Consider the following 14,877-nt stretch of genomic DNA (forward strand, 5'->3'; position numbering starts at 1 on the left):
TAAAGATTTACCAGTGCCAACACTGGATTACAGGAGTGCCAAAATACAACAAATAATGTTTTTATAAAACAATAATAATGTAATAAAATATTTCACAGTGTCAAAACTACCTCAGTAGTAACTTTAAAACATTAGAGAACAGCACAGAAGATCACTGAGCCTTTAAATCTCCTTTGTAAGAACATGAAAATGACAACAGTGGTTCTTGGGGAGATGTAGAACAAGAATCAGGTGGAGTTTGCAGAAAACAAATTGATTTCACATTTTTATTATTTTTTTAAATGTGTCTGTATAGCAACGTAAACCATATTTGTCATAACTTTGGCATGTAATTATTAAATAATAAAACAGTAAAAGAACATGAAAATGACAACAGTGGTTCTTGGGGAGATGTAGAACAAGAATCAGGTGGAATTTGCAGAAAACAAATTGATTTCATATTTTTATGAATTTTTAAAATGTGTCTGTATAGCAACATAAACCATATTTGTCATAAATTTGGCATGTAATTATTAAATAATAAAACAGTAAAAGAACATGAAAATCACCACAGTGGTTCTTGGGGAGATGTAGAACAAGAATCAGGTGGAGTTTGCAGAAAACAAATTGATTTCATATTTTTATTAATTTTTAAATGTGTCTGTATAGCAAACCATATTTGTCATATCTTTGACATGTAATTATTAAATAATAAAACAGTAAAAGAACATGAAAATCATCAGAGTGGTTCTTGGGGAGATGTAGAACAAGAATCAGGTGGAGTTTGCAGAAAACAAATTTATTTCACATTTTTATGAATTTTTAAATGTGTCTGTATAGCAACGTAAACCATATTTGTCATAACTTTGGCATGTAATTATTAAATAATAAAACAGTAAAAGAACATGAAAATCATCACAGTGGTTCTTGGGGAGATGTAGAACAAGAATCAGGTGGAGTTTGCAGAAAACAAATTGATTTCACATTTTTATTTTTTAAATGTGTCTGTATAGCAACGTAAACCATATTTTTCATAACTTTGGCATTTAATTATTAAATAATAAAACAGTAAAAGAACATGAAAATCACCACAGTGGTTCTTGTGGAGATGTAGAACAAGAATCAGGTGGAATTTGCAGAAAACAAATTGATTTCATATTTTTATGAATTTTTAAAATGTCTGTATAGCAACATAAACCATATTTGTCATAACTTTGGCATGTAATTATTAAATAATAAAACAGTAAAAGAACATGAAAAAAGAACATGAAAATCATCAGAGTGGTTCTTGGGGAGATGTAGAACAAGAATCAGGTGGAGTTTGCAGAAAACAAATTTATTTGACATTTTTATTATTTTTTTAAATGTGTCTGTATAGCAACGTAAACCATATTTGTCATAACTTTGGCATGTAATTATTAAATAATAAAACAGTAAAAGAACATGAAAATCATCACAGTGGTTCTTGGGGAGATGTAGAACAAGAATCAGGTGGAGTTTGCAGAAAACAAATTGATTTCACATTTTTATTTTTTAAATGTGTCTGTATAGCAACATAAACCATATTTTTCATAACTTTGGCATGTAATTATTAAATAATAAAACAGTAAAAGAACATGAAAATCACCACAGTGGTTCTTGTGGAGATGTAGAACAAGAATCAGGTGAAGTTTGCAGAAAACAAATTGATTTCATATTTTTATGAATATTTTAAATGTCTGTGTAGCAACGTAAACCATATATGTCATAAATTTGGCATGTAATTATTAAATAATAAAACAGTAAAAGAACATGAAAATCACCACAGTGGTTCTTGGGAAGATGTAGAACAAGAATCATGTGAAGTTTGCAGAAAACAAATTGATTTCATATTTTTATGAATTTTTAAAATGTGTCTGTATAGCAACGTAAACCATATTTGTCATAAATTTGGCATGTAATTATTAAATAATAAAACAGTAAAAGAACATGAAAATCACCACAGTGGTTCTTGGGGAGATGTAGAACAAGAATAAGGTGGAGTTTGCAGAAAACAAATTGATTTCATATTTTTATGAATTTTTAAAATGTGTCTGTATAGCAACATAAACCATATATGTCATAACTTTGGCATGTAATTATTAAATAATAAAACAGTAAAAGAACATGAAAATCACCACAGTGGTTCTTGGGGAGATGTAGAACAAGAATCAGGTGGAGTTTGCAGAAAACAAATTGATTTCATATTTTTATTAATTTTTAAATGTGTGTATAGCAAACCATATTTGTCATATCTTTGACATGTAATTATTAAATAATAAAACAGTAAAAGAACATGCAAATCATCAGAGTGGTTCTTGGGGAGATGTAGAACAAGAATAAGGTGGAGTTTGCAGAAAACAAATTGATTTCATATTTTTATGAATTTTTAAAATGTGTCTGTATAGCAACATAAACCATATATGTCATAACTTTGGCATGTAATTATTGAATAATAAAACAGTAAAAGAACATGAAAATCACCACAGTGGTTCTTGGGGAGATGTAGAACAAGAATCAGGTGGAGTTTGCAGAAAACAAATTGATTTCATATTTTTATTAATTTTTAAATGTGTCTGTATAGCAAACCATATTTGTCATATCTTTGACATGTAATTATTAAATAATAAAACAGTAAAAGAATATGAAAATCATCAGAGTGGTTCTTGGGGAGATGTAGAACAAGAATCAGGTGGAGTTTGCAGTAAACAAATTTATTTCACATTTTTATTAATTTTTTAAATGTGTCTGTATAGCAACGTAAACCATATTTGTCATAACTTTGGCATGTAATTATTAAATAATAAAACAGTAAAAGAACATGAAAATCACCACAGTGGTTCTTGGGGAGATGTAGAACAAGAATCATGTGAAGTTTGCAGAAAACAAATTGATTTCATATTTTTATGAATTTTTAAAATGTGTCTGTATAGCAACGTAAACCATATTTGTCATAACTTTGGCATGTAATTATTAAATAATAAAACAGTAAAAGAACATGAAAATCACCACAGTGGTTCTTGGGGAGATGTAGAACAAGAATCAGGTGGAGTTTGCAGAAAACAAATTGATTTCATATTTTTATGAATTTTTAAATGTCTGTGTAGCAACATAAACCATATATGTCATAAATTTGGCATGTAATTATTAAATAATAAAACAGTAAAAGAACATGAAAATCACCACAGTGGTTCTTGGGAAGATGTAGAACAAGAATCATGTGAAGTTTGCAGAAAACAAATTGATTTCATATTTTTATGAATTTTTAAAATGTGTCTGTATAGCAACGTAAACCATATATGTCATAAATTTGGCATGTAATTATTAAATAATAAAACAGTAAAAGAACATGAAAATCACCACAGTGGTTCTTGGGGAGATGTAGAACAAGAATCAGGTGGAATTTGCAGAAAACAAATTGATTTCATATTTTTATGAATTTTTTAAATGTGTCTGTATAGCAACGTAAACCATATATGTCATAACTTTGGCATGTAATTATTAAATAATAAAACAGTAAAAGAACATGCAAATCATCAGAGTGGTTCTTGGGGAGATGTAGAACAAGAATAAGGTGGAGTTTGCAGAAAACAAATTGATTTCATATTTTTATGAATTTTTAAAATGTGTCTGTATAGCAACATAAACCATATATGTCATAACTTTGGCATGTAATTATTAAATAATAAAACAGTAAAAGAACATGAAAATCACCACAGTGGTTCTTGGGGAGATGTAGAACAAGAATCAGGTGGAGTTTGCAGAAAACAAATTGATTTCATATTTTTATTAATTTTTAAATGTGTCTGTATAGCAAACCATATTTGTCATATCTTTGACATGTAATTATTAAATAATAAAACAGTAAAAGAATATGAAAATCATCAGAGTGGTTCTTGGGGAGATGTAGAACAAGAATCAGGTGGAGTTTGCAGTAAACAAATTTATTTCACATTTTTATTAATTTTTTAAATGTGTCTGTATAGCAACGTAAACCATATTTGTCATAACTTTGGCATGTAATTATTAAATAATAAAACAGTAAAAGAACATGAAAATCACCACAGTGGTTCTTGGGGAGATGTAGAACAAGAATCATGTGAAGTTTGCAGAAAACAAATTGATTTCATATTTTTATGAATTTTTAAAATGTGTCTGTATAGCAACGTAAACCATATTTGTCATAACTTTGGCATGTAATTATTAAATAATAAAACAGTAAAAGAACATGAAAATCACCACAGTGGTTCTTGGGGAGATGTAGAACAAGAATCAGGTGGAGTTTGCAGAAAACAAATTGATTTCATATTTTTATGAATTTTTAAATGTCTGTGTAGCAACATAAACCATATATGTCATAAATTTGGCATGTAATTATTAAATAATAAAACAGTAAAAGAACATGAAAATCACCACAGTGGTTCTTGGGAAGATGTAGAACAAGAATCATGTGAAGTTTGCAGAAAACAAATTGATTTCATATTTTTATGAATTTTTAAAATGTGTCTGTATAGCAACGTAAACCATATATGTCATAAATTTGGCATGTAATTATTAAATAATAAAACAGTAAAAGAACATGAAAATCACCACAGTGGTTCTTGGGGAGATGTAGAACAAGAATCAGGTGGAATTTGCAGAAAACAAATTGATTTCATATTTTTATGAATTTTTTAAATGTGTCTGTATAGCAACGTAAACCATATATGTCATAAATTTGGCATGTAATTATTAAATAATAAAACAGTAAAAGAACATGAAAATCACAACAGTGGTTCTTGTGGAGATGTAGAACAAGAATCAGGTGGAATTTGCAGAAAACAAATTGATTTCATATTTTTATGAATTTTTTAAATGTGTCTGTATAGCAACGTAAACCATATATGTCATAAATTTGGCATGTAATTATTAAATAATAAAACAGTAAAACAACATGAAAATCACAACAGTGGTTCTTGGGGAGATGTAGAACAAGAATCAGGTGGAATTTGCAGAAAACAAATTGATTTCATATTTTTATGAATTTTTAAATGTCTGTGTAGCAACGTAAACCATATATGTCATAAATTTGGCATGTAATTATTAAATAATAAAACAGTAAAAGAACATGAAAATCTCCACAGTGGTTCTTGGGAAGATGTAGAACAAGAATCATGTGAAGTTTGCAGAAAACAAATTGATTTCATATTTTTATGAATTTTTAAAATGTGTCTGTATAGCAACGTAAACCATATTTGTCATAAATTTGGCATGTAATTATTAAATAATAAAACAGTAAAAGAACATGAAAATCACCACAGTGGTTCTTGGGGAGATGTAGAACAAGAATAAGGTGGAGTTTGCAGAAAACAAATTGATTTCATATGTTTATGAATTTTTAAAATGTGTCTGTATAGCAACATAAACCATATATGTCATAACTTTGGCATGTAATTATTAAATAATAAAACAGTAAAAGAACATGAAAATCACCACAGTGGTTCTTGGGGAGATGTAGAACAAGAATCAGGTGGAGTTTGCAGAAAACAAATTGATTTCATATTTTTATTCATTTTTAAATGTGTGTATAGCAAACCATATTTGTCATATCTTTGACATGTAATTATTAAATAATAAAACAGTAAAAGAACATGCAAATCATCAGAGTGGTTCTTGGGGAGATGTAGAACAAGAATAAGGTGGAGTTTGCAGAAAACAAATTGATTTCATATTTTTATGAATTTTTAAAATGTGTCTGTATAGCAACATAAACCATATATGTCATAACTTTGGCATGTAATTATTAAATAATAAAACAGTAAAAGAACATGAAAATCACCACAGTGGTTCTTGGGGAGATGTAGAACAAGAATCAGGTGGAGTTTGCAGAAAACAAATTGATTTCATATTTTTATTAATTTTTAAATGTGTCTGTATAGCAAACCATATTTGTCATATCTTTGACATGTAATTATTAAATAATAAAACAGTAAAAGAACATGAAAATCACCACAGTGGTTCTTGGGGAGATGTAGAACAAGAATCATGTGAAGTTTGCAGAAAACAAATTGATTTCATATTTTTATGAATTTTTAAAATGTGTCTGTATAGCAACGCAAACCATATTTGTCATAACTTTGGCATGTAATTATTAAATAATAAAACAGTAAAAGAACATGAAAATCACCACAGTGGTTCTTGGGGAGATGTAGAACAAGAATCAGGTGGAGTTTGCAGAAAACAAATTGATTTCATATTTTTATGAATTTTTAAATGTCTGTGTAGCAACGTAAACCATATATGTCATAAATTTGGCATGTAATTATTAAATAATAAAACAGTAAAAGAACATGAAAATCACCACAGTGGTTCTTGGGGAGATGTAGAACAAGAATCAGGTGGAGTTTGCAGAAAACAAATTGATTTCATATTTTTATGAATTTTTAAATGTCTGTGTAGCAACATAAACCATATATGTCATAAATTTGGCATGTAATTATTAAATAATAAAACAGTAAAAGAACATGAAAATCATCACAGTGGTTCTTGGGGAGATGTAGAACAAGAATCATGTGAAGTTTGCAGAAAACAAATTGATTTCATATTTTTATGAATATTTTAAATGTCTGTGTAGCAACATAAACCATATTTGTCATAAATTTGGCATGTAATTATTAAATAATAAAACAGTAAAAGAACATGAAAATCACAAGAGTGGTTCTTGGGAACATGTATAACAAGAATCATGTGAAGTTTGCAGTAAACAGTTTGATTTTATTTATTTTTTAAATGAATTTTAAAAATATTTTTACCGACACGAAACACCTACCACGCAACCTCATGTAGACGCGCAATACATTTTAAAGCATAGATGGCGTGACCACGTTTCTCCGAAGCGCAGATGGCATGACCGCAGTGCTGAACTGCAGCGAAAACAATACAAAGAAAAGAAGAATATGGAGGAAATGTTTGGGGAGACGCAAAGTACAAGGATTGTGTGTTCTGCAATGACAGTTGGAGCTAAATACATAACTTTTCAATGTGCTGCTGTTGCGGATGGTCAAGCAAATGTTTGTGCTTTGTTTCTGTTTGATAGAATTGTAATGTTTATGTGAATGAAGCCATGCTTGCTGATGTTGTGGTCTATAACTCCTCCCCGAACTCCACGCTGCTCTGTATCTGGCTGTCTCATTGGCTGCCAGTCATCGCCGATGTAGTTTTCAGTCAGAACACTTTTCACACTGCAGGATTTTGAATCGCCGACAGGTCCAGATATTTAAGCCGAGTTCAGACTGCACGATTTTCAAAGTAGTCGGGTCATTGTTCTTTTCACACTGCATGACTATCTTGGCCAGCATTCAGTCGCTGCTGTGTTCAAACTGATGGATCGGCGACAGAAGATTTCACACTGCGTGACTTACAATAGGAAGAATCGCCGACAACTCTGTCTGGCACGCAAACTACGTTTCACAACCAAACACACGCGAGACCTGACAAGGAAACAACGCGATATCACGCGTTCAAGACCGGAGTTCTCATGTGAGACTGGCCCTGCGTTTCAATCAGCTCCCAAGCTCCCTAGGTTGTGAATCAATATATAACTAGATTAAAAAGTTTGTAGACAAACTTTAAGTTGGCTTGAAAAAGTTGGTCCAGAAATTTTAAAGTAGTTTATAAAGTTTAAAGTTTTAAAGTTATGAGTTTGAATGAGTTTTAGTAGATAGATAAATTTGATGAGTTTTAGTTCATGAGTTTGAATGAGTTTTAATAGATAGATAGATAAGGTACTCGGGGTGGTTGCTAAGGTGTTGCTATGCGGTTGCTAGGGTACTCGGGGTGGTTGCTAAGGTGTTGCTATGCAGTTGCTAGGGTACTCGGGGTGGTTGCTAAGGTATTGCTATGCGGTTGCTAGGGTACTCGGGGTGGTTGCTAGGGTGTTGCTATGCGGTTGCTAGGGTACTCGGGTGGTTGCTAAGGTGTTGCTATGCGGTTGCTAGGGTACTCGGGGTGGTTGCTAAGGTGTTGCCATGCGGTTGCTAGGGTACTCTGGGCGGTTGCTAAGGTGTTGCTATGCAGTTGCTAGGGTACTTGGGGTGGTTGCTATGGTGTTGCTATACGGTTGCTAGGGTACTCGGGGTGGTTGCTAGGGTGTTGCTATGCGGTTGCTAGGGTACTCGGGGTGGTTGCTAAGGTGTTGCTATGCGGTTGCTAGGGTACTCGGGGTGGTTGCTATGCGGTTGCTAGGGTACTCGGGGTGGTTGCTAAGGTGTTGCTATGCGGTTGCTAGGGTACTCGGGGTGGTTGCTAAGGTGTTGCCCTGCGGTTGCTAGGGTACTCTGGGCGGTTGCTAAGGTGTTGCTATGCAGTTGCTAGGGTACTTGGGGTGGTTGCTATGGTGTTGCTATAAGGTTGCTAGGGTACTCGGGGTGGTTGCTAGGGTGTTGCTATGCGGTTGCTAGGGTACTCGGGGTGGTTGCTAAGGTGTTGCTATGCGGTTGCTAGGGTACTCGGGGTGGTTGCTAGGGTGTTGCTATGTGGTTGCTAGGGTACTCGAGGCGGTTGCTAAGGTGTTGCTATGCGGTTGCTAGGGTACTCGGGGCGGTTGCTAAGGTACTCGGGGCGGTTGCTATGGGGTTGCTATGCGGTTGCTAGGGTACTCGGGGCGGTTGCTATGCGGTTGCTAGGGTACACGGGGCGGTTGCTAAGGTGTTGCTATGCGGTTGTTAGGGTACTCTGGGAAGTTGCTAAGGTGTTGCTATGCGGTTGCTAAGATACTTGGGGTGGTTGCTAAGCGGTTGCTAGGGTACTCGGGGTGGTTGCTAGGGTGTTACTATGCGGTTGCTAAGGTACTCGGGGTGGTTGCTATGGTGTTGCTATGGTACTCGGGGTGGTTTCTAGGGTGTTGCTATGCGGTTGCTAGGGTACTCGGGGTGGTTGCTAGGGTGTTGCTATGCGGTTGCTAAGGTACTCGGGGTTGTTGCTATGGTGTTTCTAGGGTACTCGGGGTGGTTGCTATGGTGTTGCTATGCGGTTGCTAGGGTACTCGGGGTGGTTGCTATGGTGTTGCTATGGTGTTGCTAGGGTACTCGGGGTGGTTGCTATGGTGTTGCTATGCTGTTGCTAGGGTACTCGGGGTGGTTGCCATGGTGTTGCTATGCGGTTGCTATTGTACCCAGGTTGGTTGCTTGGATGATGCCAGGGTGATTTGTGTTGTTGCTATGCAGTTGCCATGGTGTTCTGGGTGGTTGCTAGGTTGTTTTGGGTGGTTGCTATGAGAGTTGATCATAGATAGATAGAGTTTATGAATTTGAATGAGTTGATAGATAGATAGATGAGATGTCATAGATGAGAAGTCATAGATGAGAAGAGAGATAGATGAGAAGAGAGATAGATGAGAAGTAACAGATGAGAAGAGAGATAGATGAGAAGCGAGATAGATGAGAAGTGATAGATGAGAAGATAGATAGATAGATGAGAAGAGAGATAGATGAGAAGAGAGATAGAGAGATAGATGAGAAGAGAGATAGATGAGAAGTGGTAGATGAGAAGATAGATAGATAGATGAGAAGAGAGATAGATAGATAGATAGATAGATAGATAGATAGATAGATAGATAGATAGATAGATAGATAGATGAGTTTGAATGATAGATAGATGAGAAGAGAGATAGATGAGAAGTGATAGATAGATAGATAGATAGATAGATAGATAGATAGATAGATAGATAGATAGATAGATGAGAAGTGATAGATGAGAAGAGAGATAGATGAGAAGATAGATAGATAGATAGATAGATAGATAGATAGATAGATAGATAGATAGATAGATAGATGAGAAGGGATAGATAGATACATAGATACATAGATAGATGTGTTTGAATGATAGATAGATAGATAGATAGATAGATAGATAGATAGATAGATAGATGAGAAGTGATAGATGAGTAGAGAGATAGAGAGATAGATGAGAAGAGAGATAGATGAGAAGTGATAGATGAGAAGAGAGATACAGAGATAGAGAGATTGATGAGAAGAGAGATAGATGAGAAGTGATAGATAGATAGATTGATAGATGAGAAGTGATAGATAGATAAATAGATAGATAGATAGATAGATAGATAGATGAGTTTGAATGAGTTTGAATGGCTCAGTAATAGTACATAGAATGGAAGCTTCATTGAGTTCAATGGGCTTCAGTGTGTTTAGATTTGAATTTTTGACAGTTGGAGTTTGATGGAATGTTCAGATTTTCAATGGGAGTCAATGGGAGTTTTTTTTTCGGTTTTAATCAGCATTTTTAGGAAAACCGTAAGTCGGATCAGTCTAAAAAGATATAGCACATTAAGTCAGAACAGTCTGAAGGTCTAGTCCGAGTTTGGTGGTTGTAGCTTGAACAGTCTAGGAGGAGTAGCATTTAGAAATTTAGTCTAAGAAGAATAATAATAACTAGAATGTACATTTCCTGAAGAAAATGTGAATGGTGCTTGCAGTGGCAAAATTCGGCCCCGGTTGCTAGGGTGCTGTAATTGGTTGCTAGGGCGTGGCTATGAAGTTGCTGTGTCACTACTTATTGGCTGGCCGAATCAAAAGAGCCCAGTCCCAAGTCTCTATGACCTTCTGATCCAAAGATATGATATCACAGATTTTGACCCAATGTTAAGTCTATGGGAGTTTTTTCAGCCGATTTTTTCGTACGCTGTGCGAACATCGTACACCCGATCGCTTAGAAAAGTCATAGCACACCTCTCCTCAATAAGCCGGTCGATTTGACACCTCATTTGTGGGTCTATGACAAAAGGTGCAGGACGAGTTACACGCCAAAGTTTTGTTCAGGTGAATAGTAATTACAATACTAGAATGTACATTTCCTGAAGAAAATGTGAATGGTGCTTGCAGTGGCAAAACTCGGCACTCTTGATTAGCATGATGGTAGCATGATGCTAACACCCTTAGCATATTGCTAAGATGTGTTTACCAAGATGCTAATCATGTTAGCATAATGCTAGCAACATGCTAACATGATTAGCATGTTGCCACCATGATGTTAACACCCGTAGCATACTGTTAACATGTTTTTAGCAAGATGCTAACCATGTTAGCATAATGTTAACAACATGCTAACATGATTAGCATGTTTGCTAACATGATTAGCATGCTACTATCATCATGCTAACACATTTTCACTAGTTTGTGTCATGTTTAAACCCTAAGCTAATCACTATTAGCATGCAGCTATTCACTGCTAGCATGTGTATCATGTTGGAAGTCCAGATTGCTAGCATGAGTCAAAAGAGCCAACCGCCATGTCTCTATGATGCTCTGATGCAGAGATATAGGTCTTGCTAAACAGTTGCTAGGGTACTCTGTTTGGTTGCTAGGGAGTGGCTTGGCAGCTGCCAATGATGATACTCCAAAGGCTGCTTGACAATATAAACCAACCCCCATGTCTGTACGATGTTCTGATGCAGAGATATACATCTTGAAAAACGGTTGCTAGGGTACTCTGTTTGGTTGCTAGGGAGTGGCTTGGCAGCTGCCAATGATGATACATCAAAGGCTGCTTGCCAGTATGAATGATATAAACCAACCCCCATGCCTGTATGATATTCAGATTTGAAGATATCCCCTCTATGCTTTGGGTTGCTAGGGTGCTCTAAATGGTTGCTAGGGCGTGGCTATGAAGTGTTGAAGGTGATTCGTGATTGGCCGTTTGCTGCCCCGAGTCAAATGAGCCCACCCTCATGTTTCTATGACACTCCTATCCAAAGATATTCATTTGATCTTTTTCAATGGAAGTCTATGGAACTTGTTGCTATGGTGCTCTATATGGTTGCTAGGGCGTGGCTTGATAGCTTCACAATGATCCTGAGAGACTGATTGGTTGCCTGAGTAAAATGAGCCCACCCCCTTGTCTCTAAGACATTGTGATCCAGAGTTATGTTCAATACAAAATCCCTATGTAATTTCCCATAGTAGGAAAAACACAGTACTTCCTGGTTCATGGGCACGGCTTCACCATAGTATGTCTATGGGGCAACTTTGGGCAGCTCTTGCGCCCCAGGGGTACAACTTACACCCAGTTTTGAGGTATGGCCTGACAGAGCTTGCTAGCCTCTTCAAACGTGGTAACCCACATGTTTCTACGAAATTCTCACTCGGAGCAATAACTCGTCAAAATTTGTCGCAATGCAAAGTCTATGGGATTTTTTTCGCTACTTTTTCGCCCGCTGGACGAAAATCGTACACCCGATCGCTTATAAAAGTCATAGCACAGGTCTCCTCAATAAGCCGGTCGATTTGACACCTGATTCATTGGTCTAGGACAAAAACTGTGGGAGGAGTAGCGCGCCAAACTTTTGTCCAGAAAAATAATTATAATAATAAGTATGAGCAATAATAAGAATGGAGCTTTGCCTATGGCAAGCACCATTAACTAGAATGTACATTTCCTGAAGAAAATGTGAATGGTGCTTGCAGTGGCAAAATTCGGCCCCGGTTGCTAGGGTGCTGTAATTGGTTGCTAGGGCGTGGCTATGAAGTTGCTGTGTCACTACTTATTGGCTGGCCGAATCAAAAGAGCCCAGCCCCAAATCTCTATGACCTTCTGATCCAAAGATATGATATCACAGATTTTGACCCAATGTTAAGTCTATGGGAGTTTTTTCAGCCGTTTTTTTTGTATGCTGTGCGAACATCGTACACCCGATCGCTTAGAAAGGTCATAGCACACCTCTCCTCAATAAGCCGGTCGATTTGACACCTCATTCGTGGGTCTACTACAAACGGTGCGGGACAAGTTACGCGCCAAAGTTTTGTTCAGGTGAATAGTAATTACAATACTAGAATGTACATTTCCTGAAGAAAATGTGAATGGTGCTTGCAGTGGCAAAACTATGCTAACATAATTACCGTCCTGCTAGGATGTTTTTAGCAAGATGCTAACATGATTAGAATGTTGCTAGCATGATGCTAACACCCTTAGCATGCTGCTAACATGTTAGCATAATGCTAGCAACATGCTAACATGATTAGCATAATGTTAGCATGTTTTTAACAAGATGCTAACATGATTAGCATGTTTGCTAGCATGATGCTAACATGATTAGCATGCTACTAGCATAATGCTAACACAATTAGCATGCTACCAGCATGATGCTAACACATTTTTACTAGTTTGTGTCATGTTTAAAGCCTAAGCTAATCACTATTAGCATGTAGCTATTCACTGCTAGCATGTGTAGCATGTTGGAAGTCCAGTTTGCTAGCATTAGTCAAAAGAGCCAACCGCCATGTCTCTATGATGTTCTGATGCAGAGATATAGGTGTTGCATAACGGTTGCTAGGGTACTCTGTTTGGTTGCTAGGGAGTGGCTTAGCAGCTGCCAATGATGATACTCCAAAGGCTGATTGACAATATAAACCAACCCCCATGTCTGTACGATGTTCTGATGCAGAGATATAGGTGTTGCAAAACAGTTGCTAGGGTACTCTGTTTGGTTGCTAGGGAGTGGCTTGGCAGCTACCAATGATGATACACCAAAGGCTGCTTGCCAGTATGAATGATATAAACCAACCCCCATGCCTCTATGATATTCAGATTTGAAGAAATCCCTCTATGCTTTGGGTTGCTAGGATTCTCTAAATGGTTGCTAGGGCGTGGCTATGAAGTCTTGAAGGTGATTTGTGATTGGCCGTTTGCTGCCCCGAGTCAAATGAGCCCACCCTCATGTTCCTATGACACTTCTATCCAAAGATATTCCTTTGATCTTTTTCAATGGAAGTCTATGGAACTTGTTGCTATGGTGCTCTATATGGTTGCTAGGGCGTGGCTTGATAGCTTCACAATGATCCTGAGAGACTGATTGGTTGCCTGAGTAAAATGAGCCCACCCCCTTGTCTCTATGTCATTGTGATCCAGAGTTATGTTCAATACAAAATCCCTATGTAATTTCCCATAGTAGGAAAAACACAGTACTTCCTGGTTCATGGGCACGGCTTCACCATAGTATGTCTATGGGGCAACTTTGGGCAGCTCTTGTGCCCCAGGGGTACAACTTACACCCCATTTTGAGGTATGGTCTGACAGAGCTTGTCAGCCTCTTCAAACATGGTAACCCACATGTTTCTACGAAATTCTCGCTCAGAGCTATGACTCGTCAAAGTTTGTCACAATGCAAAGTCTATGGGATTTTTTTCGCTACTTTTTCGCCCGCCGGACGAACAACGTACACCCGATCGCTTATAAAAGTCATAGCACAGGTCTCCTCAATGAGCCGGTCGATTTGACACCTCATTCATGGGTCTAGGACAAAAACTGCGGGAGGAGTAGCGCGCCAAACTTTTGTCCAGAAAAATAATTATAATAATAAGTATGAGCAATAATAATACTGATGCTTTGCCTTTGGCAAGCACCATTAACTAGAATGTACATTTCCTGAAGAAAATGTGAATGGTGCTTGCAGTGGAAAAATTCGGAACCGGTTGCTAGGGTGCTGTGATTGGTTGCTAGGGTGTGGCTATGAAGTTGCTATGTCACTACTTATTGGCTGGCCGAATCAAAAGAGCCCAGCCCCAAGTCTCTATGACCTTCTGATCCAAAGATATGATCTCACAGATTTTGACCCAATGTTAAGTCTATGGGAGTTTTTTCAGCCATTTTTTTCATACGCTGTGCGAACATCGTACACCCGATCGCTTAGAAAAGTCATAGCACACCTCTCCTCAATAAGCCGGTCGATTTGACACCTCATATGTGGGTCTACGACAAACGGTGCGGGACTAGTTACGCGCCAAAGTTTTGTTCAGGTGAATAGTAATTACAATACTAGAATGTACATTTCCTGAAGAAAATGTGAATGGTGCTTGCAGTGGCAAAATTCGGCACTCGGTTGCTAGGGTGCTG

This window comes from Chanodichthys erythropterus, chromosome 21, assembly GCF_024489055.1.
Source record: "Chanodichthys erythropterus isolate Z2021 chromosome 21, ASM2448905v1, whole genome shotgun sequence".
Classification (NCBI taxonomy): domain Eukaryota; kingdom Metazoa; phylum Chordata; class Actinopteri; order Cypriniformes; family Xenocyprididae; genus Chanodichthys; species Chanodichthys erythropterus.